Raw genomic sequence first — 7,925 nt, forward strand, 5'->3', positions numbered from 1 at the left:
CTGGATCCATCACTGCGTCTGCTGCCTGTACTGGCTCCTCTTTCCTTGGGGCCGGTTGCTCCACTGCCCAGTTCTCTGGTACACGGTATTCTGGGTCCAACCACAGCCACTCCAAATATCTGTCTGGCTGGGTCTGTTGGCCTGTTCTGAGGAAATGTTCGCTTTAGGCCCGTATCTGATTTGATCCGTGTGGCGTCTGGTGGAAAGGCCATCTTCCGTGGTCACTACATACATTTTTGGTCCCAAAATTCGTGACTGTAGCGGCTTCCCATCTGTGGGTGGTGCCATTCATCCGTTCCCATACCGCCTCCCCTGGGACAAAGGATTTCGAGTTAGAGCCCCGTTGCATGTGACTTTGTGCACAGAACACTGTCTTCCACCATGCGCGGTTATGATCAAGCTTGGTTCGTGGCTGACGTCTGAACATGAGTTCAGCAGGCGAGACCCCTGTAGTTGCATGGGGTGTTCGGTACGCCAGTAAAAAGGTCTCTAAATTGTCTGTCAATCGTGAATTTGTGGCCTTTATGGCTTTTAACGAGTTGAAGGTTTGAACAAACCTTTTCGGCATGACCATTCGTGGCCGGGTGGTATGGTGCAGATGTTCGGTGGACAATGCAAAACTTTTTTGTTAAGTTTTTAAACTCTTGCGCCGTGAACGGCGGTCCATTGTCTGACACTAACCCTAGGGAATAACTGAACATCGCAAACAGTCTCTAATGCTTTGATCGTGGCCGCTGTTGGCCCGAGGTGGTGAAAATGAAGTCAGTTACATATGGAGCGTGCTTCGACCACGATCAAGTACGATGCGCCGTCTATTGGCCCAGCAAACTCAATGTGGATGTGGTGCCATGGGGTGGTTGGCCACACCCACGGTTGGACTGTCCCTCTCGGTAGTTGCCTCGCTGACTGGGCACATCCCGGCACATAGTGACAAAGCATTCGATGTCTTGATCAATACCTGGCCACCATATGTGTCAAGCGGCTGCCGTTGTGGCTATAGCCTTTTCGGGTTAAAGATGAAGAGTAGCGGCTTGCGGTCCATGACAAGCGTAAAGTTGCGACCATACACATACACGTGGAATTTCTTTATAGCCCACACTATAGCGAGGGCTTCTTTATCAATCTGAGAATAATTGCGTTCAGCCACAGATAGGGAACGAGACGCAAAAGCGATTGGTTTCTCTGTGCCATTGTCCCTCAGATGAGAAAGTAACTGCCCCAAGACCATATGGTGAAGCGTCACATGCCAACAGTAACGGTGTGCGGAGGTCATAATGGACCAATACCCAGGACGTCAATCATGCGTTTTGAGGGTTCGAAAGCCGCTTGACACGTCGGTCTATGATGGTGAAGGGGTAACCAGGCTCAATATTAAAGGTTAAGCCCTTTTGGTTACCTCTGATCCTTGTATTTGGGTTCGGGAGTGTCAGCTTTTGAGCCCAGCGATTGAGTATGCATTGTGAATAATTATGCGACAAAGAATTTGTGTTTTTACCTTTCCAGGAGAGCCAGCAAGCAGAGATTGCAGGGCTGTGAGTTTCAAGGGGGGTTTACGGAGAAAGTGTTGTCAGAATGTGCCTAGTCGGGCTCCAGATTTGCTGGATACCCCCAAAATGTACCCGGGAATCAGGTTGGATTCTTGGATACATATAGGCACATTGCTACGACAAAATCTCCCTTTGAAAACGCTTGTGCGACTCACCGCTAGGATTCCCTGCTTCAGCACAGACCAGAAAGGTAAATAGGGATGTGAGATATCCCTGGAACGATAAACGGGGCCCTAGTTAATGGCCAGATCTCCCAAAACCCGGTATAGGGGTTCTGGTGGTGCTCCAACCATAAATAAGTCCAACCATTTAAAAGTCTAGTTATAGTGTGTGGGGAATATGGCTAGTAGGAATAAAGTACAAACTTCTTATTCTATTCCCCATAGCCATAAGACGTAGGAAAGTATAAATGTATGGTTTTATTAAACAGGGTGTTTAAAGTACATATGTGCTTGTGCACGGTATAATGAGCTGGGTCTTTCCGGTCCGGTGTTCTGGGTGAGTCACTGGACTACCAGATTGTCGCCTCTGTGTCCACCCAGACATCGGACATGAAAGCCACAGAGGATGCCAGAGGGGTGAGGAGCATTTGGGCAGGAGGTTTAAGCTTGAGCACTTACGACCTGGGATGAATGGAAGTCCTCGGACTACCATTTGCCTTTCCCAGACTGTGAGGAGCCTAAACCAGCGGGTGGCTTCTGCATGCCAAGTGGCTGAGGTGGCAAGCTTGCGCATGCCCTTGGCTGATGCAGAAGATCCACTTGCCCGGGATCAGAAGACTGGCATCGCTGATTGGTTGGTAGGAAATTTCCCACGCTTGGATTGGCTGTAGTATTTCATGAATGAACTCTATGAATGAACTCTGAAATACAATTAGAAACCCTCAGCCAATCAGGAGAGCAGATTCTAAGCGCCAGAACAGCAGCGGCAAATTTGAAATTACCAAAAGATGCTCTTGGAGAAATAGCAGCGAGCCGGCTGCAGAAATTTCAAGGCAGAATAGTCCCACTTTTCGGTGCCAAGTTCTGAGAATTGAACGTAGCGGTCGCAGCTAGGATTGCAAGCCGAAAACAGTTCCAGGACGTTTTGGGAGTACCTCCCGGTCTAGGGATTTCAGCACCTTCGGAAGAAAGAGCGCGGCGGCGGCATCAGGGACTTCATGCCGATTTGAGATTCAGGACATTTCGGGCTTAGTCTGTCAAGCAAAGGACCAAAGTTTTTAGTTATTTCAACAAGGAAAGGCTAGTTCTTTGCCCCAGGCCCCCAGTAAGTGTGTCTCTCTCATGCATTTTGTGTTTCACTGTGTGTTTGTCTAAGTGAATAAATGACAATTTATTTTATCAACTCGTTTTGCTCAATGTTATGATCCCGGTATAAAAAGGTGTAAATGCCTGGTCCCCCGTGGCAGTGTCCAGTTCCATTTGGTTGTTTCCTATAATCTGTGCAGGGGGTACAGAATGTGCGCTAGATTAGGTGAGAATCTATTATAATAGTTCAGGAGTCCCAAGAAGGAACGAAGTTGTGAGACATCCTTGGGTGTGGGAGCCTTCACTAATGCGTCCACCTTCTCTTCCGTTGTGTGGAGCCCTTCTTCATCCGCATGTGCACAAAACTCTAATTTGGGCACAAAAAATTAGCATTTTTGCAGATTTGCCTATAGCCCACAGTCCATTAAGCGTTGTAGCACCAGCTTGACATTGTGGCGATGCTCCTCGTCAGTGCGCCCGGTGATCAACTTATCGAGCATACACTGAGTATAAGGTATGCCAGCCAATATGTCCTCTATTTTACGCTGCCAAATTGCGGGTGCTGGGGCAATCCCCAAAACCATTCGGTTAAACTGAAATAGTCCTTTGTGTGTGTTGATCGTGAGATATTTCCTGGAATCAGGGTGAACCTCCATTTGCAGGTATGCCTGCATGAGATCGATTTTCGAAAATCGTTCCCCCACCCCCCCCCCCCGCTAAGGAAGCAAAAACTTATTTTCTTGGAAGGGGATACTGTTCCTCGATAAATTGGCTGTTCGGTGCCACTCGGAAATCTCCACATATGCGCAGTTCGCCATTCTTTTACTTTACTGGCACAATTGGCGATGCCCAGGCGCTATGTTTTACCTTGGTGATGATCCCTAACTCCCCCAAACGCCTTAGCTCTGTTTCCATTCCAGCCTTCAGGGCGAATGGAACGGACCTTGCTTTAATTTTTTAGGGTCACCCCTTCTCTTAAATTCAATTGAACGGAATCCCCCTTAACTTTGCCCAAGTCGCTATCAAAAACGGTGCTACACTTATTTCGTAGGTGTCTCATCCATGGCTCGTGCTGGTCTGTGTTTTGTTCTAGAGCGTGGCAGGAGTTGACTTTGAGAATGTCTGACATTCTAAGGGCCCGTATCCAGTCCCGTCTATATAGGGCTGTCCCTCCGTTCTAGGACGTACAGTGGAAGTCTTTTTGTTCTCCCTTTAAACGTTACACGTACTGTCACGCAGCCGAGCAGCTTTAAAGGTTGCATGGAGTAAGTCTGTAGTCTGATTATAGTGGCTTCAACTGCTGTGTTAGTTGTAACTTGCGCCAGTGGTATATAGTGATCACAGACACCGCAGCCCCAGTACCCAGATCCATGCACAGCGTTTTCCCTTCGAGTTTCATGCCCGTTGGTTGAGGTCCGAGGTGGTATATGGAGAGGCGTTCCAATCGCTCGTCTCCGAGCTGGACGACGAATCTCAGGAGGTCCACATTATAGGTTTGTCTTGTTTTGCCGCAGTTATGACACTGAATGTCCTTGAATCTGCTGACTCTGGCGTCATGAGTAGCTCCTCCACATCGGTAACACCCGCCAGGGGTGTGATGTCGTGACAACGTGGATTGTCGACTATGCCATTACTGTTGTCACGTCTATAGCCCTTTTTAAGGAGAGGTTGTCTTCTGCTAACAATTTTCTTTGTATAGGCCGACTTGTGCGGCCAATGACAAACATGTCGCTGTTGGCAGGTAATCCCAGAAAGAGGCGGCTGGCCAACTTCCTTAGAGCGACAACATAGGGTTTAATATCCTCGCCTTGTTCTCGGCGTCTATGATAAAACCGCAATATCTCCACTATCTCTAGCGGTTTCGGTTGGTAGTAATCGTTCAGTACGTTTAGGGACTTGGATGCTGGTTTATCTGGAAACAGCAGGTCTCTTAAAGTGTTGTAGGTTTTAGCACCAACTGCGGTGAGAAATACAGCTACCTTTTTGTCACCACTTACAGCATTTGCAACTAAATTTTGGTCGAGCCGTTCGCTCCAAGACGACCAATTGTCTGTTTCAACATGAAACTCGTTAGGAACAGGAAACGACTTGCTCAGCGAGTATATAAAAGTGGAATATACAAACGGTGCATAAACAGGATAAACACGAGAGTCTGAAGAAGGGAAAGTCTCTGTATACTGCACTCTACTAGGGTGTGGGATCAATTAAGCGATTATTTTAACGTGTGTATTAAAAGTTCATTTTTATAAAGTCAAATTAGAGCGTGAACTTGACGGTGAATATTTATATACAGCAAAGCAAACGAAGATAAAATCTGTGTACATGAACCAAGGTATAAAATAAACCAACACATGCATGTGTTCGATTGGTGTTCAGAGTCGTACAGACACCAAAACGATGGGGACAAGAAAGGTTCAGATGAAAAACCACATTGAATCTGACTCTGGCCTACTTAATGTATAGGGGACAGGGTCCATATATAAATCAGAACGAATACTATGCCATGAGCTATATAGCCCTTATGTGGATGTGAACCTAAGCTCTAATAGGAACAATATAGCTTGCATCCAGTCGCAAAATTCAGAAATATATATATATATATATATATTAGTCCCCTTAGTGTTAGAGTAGAGGAGTACAGTAAATATATACATGTAATATAATACGCAGTATTACATATAGTGCTATTGTAGAATAAATGCAGGAAATAGAATATTAGAGCAGATATCTCTTGCAGGGAGCAGTGGTTAGCTAGACATCTGCAGTAGGAACCTTAGGCAGTATACAGTAAACCTATAGTTAACTCTGTCAGATAAACAGAGAGCAGGATCTAGATAAACCTGCAGTAAATTCTAAGGTCTTTTACAGAACGTAATATAAGACCTTTATCAGCAATCCCATTAACTGTATGGCTGACTTGAAGTTAAACGGCTATAACGGGATGAGATATCTATACAAGCTCTGTCCTGTCTGCTACATCTTCCGATAGGCGTGATCTGTAAGCTCCTGAGAGCTCTGTCCTGTCTGCTACATCTTCCGATAGGCGTGATCTGTAAGCTCCTCTGAGAGCTCTGTCCTGTCTGCTACATCTTCCGATAGGCGTGATCTGTAAGCTCCTCTGAGAGCTCTGTCCTGTCTGCTACATCTTCCGATAGGCGTGATCTGTAAGCTCCTCTGAGAGCTCTGTCCTGTCTGCTACATCTTCCGATAGGCGTGATCTGTAAGCTCCTCTGGGAGCTCTGTCCTGTCTGCTACATCTTCCGATAGGCGTGATCTGTAAGCTCCTCTGGGAGCTCTGTCCTGTCTGCTACATCTTCCGATAGACGTGATCTGTAAGCTCCTCTGAGAGCTCTGTCCTGTCTGCTACATCTTCCGATAGGCGTGATCTGTAAGCTCCTCTGAGATCCCTAATAGAGCAAAGTAAATATTGTTATCACAAACTTAATTTGTATGAATTTTTATAAAATCGCTTCATTTATCCCACACCATAATCGCGTGCAGTATACAGACTTTCCCTTCTCCTGACTATCCAACATGAAACTCCTGCATGCTGCCGATGAGCCAGTGACATATATTTACCCCTGGCTGTCCTGGTACATACATTAAATGCCTAGTGATACTGTCATTCCTTTCTGAGACAGAGAACAGTAACGCGGTAGCTTTCAGCTTATTTCCCAGGGTTATCACTGGCTGCAGGATTGTACGATCCCATCCTCGTCGCCACTTATGGCTACGTGTTCATGCTTCACAATAACACGCTCCCTGGTGGGTACTGAACGATCCTTGTTTATTGCTGCTGACAGGTAGTCATTATCGTTGTTACCTCAGACTGCTGCGGGTCCGTTTATGCCCCGATGTTCTGACCAGATCTCACTCTGCTTCCTGGGTCAGAAGCCCGAATGGTGACATCACAGCATCACATGACAGTGACCAGGAAGTACCCAATACACGACACCGCTCCCTCCTCCGTCTCCCCCACGCAGACACACCGCTCCCTCCTCCGTCTCCCCCAAGCAGACACCGCTCCCTCCTCCGCCTCCCCCACGTAGACACCGCTCCCTCCTCCGTCTCCCCCACGCAGACACATTGCTCCCTCCCCCGTCTCCCCCACACCGCCTCCCCCACGCAGACACCGCTCCCTCGTCTCCCCCACGCAGACATCGTTCCCTCCCCGATCTCCCCCAGGCTGACACACTGCTTCCTTCCCCGTCGCCCCACACACAGACCAACTGCTTCCTCCCCCGCGCAGACACCACTCCCGCCCTCGCCTCCCCCACGCAGACACCGCTCCCGCCCTAGTCTCCCCCACGCAGACACCGCTCCCGTCCTCGTCTCCCCCACGCAGACACACCGCTCACGCCCCCGTCTCCCCCACGCAGACACCGCTCCCGCCCTCGTCTCCCCCACGCAGACACACCGCTCACGCCCTCGTCTCCCCCACGCAGACACACCGCTCACGCCCCCGTCTCCCCCACGCAGACACCGCTCCCGCCCTCGTCTCCCCCACGCAGACACCGCTCCCGCCCTCGTCTCCCCCACGCAGACACACCGCTCACGCCCTCGTCTCCCCCACGCAGACACACCGCTCACGCCCCCGTCTCCCCCACGCAGACACCGCTCCCGCCCTCGTCTCCCCCACGCAGACACCGCTCCCGCCCTCGTCTCCCCCACGCAGACACACCGCTCACGCCCCCGTCTCCCCCACGCAGACACCGCTCACGTCCCGTCTCCCCCACGCAGACACCACTCCCGCCCTCGTCTCCCCCACGCAGACACCGCTCCCGCCCTCGTCTCCCCCACGCAGACACCGCTCCCGCCCTCGTCTCCCCCACGCAGACACCGCTCCCGCCCTCGTCTCCCCCACGCAGACACCGCTCCCGCCCTCGTCTCCCCCACGCAGAGACACCGCTCCCGCCCTCGTCTCCCCCACGCAGACACCGCTCCCGCCCTCGTCTCCCCCACCCAGACACCGCTCCCGCCCTCGTCTCCCCCACCCAGACACCGCTCCCGCCCTCGTCTCCCCCACGCAGACACCGCTCCCGCCCTCGTCTCCCCCACGCAGACACCGCTCCCGCCCCGTCTCCCCCACGCAGACACCGCTCCCGCCCTCGTCTCCCCCACCCAGACACGG

This window comes from Ascaphus truei (assembly GCF_040206685.1).
Source record: "Ascaphus truei isolate aAscTru1 chromosome 20 unlocalized genomic scaffold, aAscTru1.hap1 SUPER_20_unloc_3, whole genome shotgun sequence".
Taxonomy (NCBI): domain Eukaryota; kingdom Metazoa; phylum Chordata; class Amphibia; order Anura; family Ascaphidae; genus Ascaphus; species Ascaphus truei.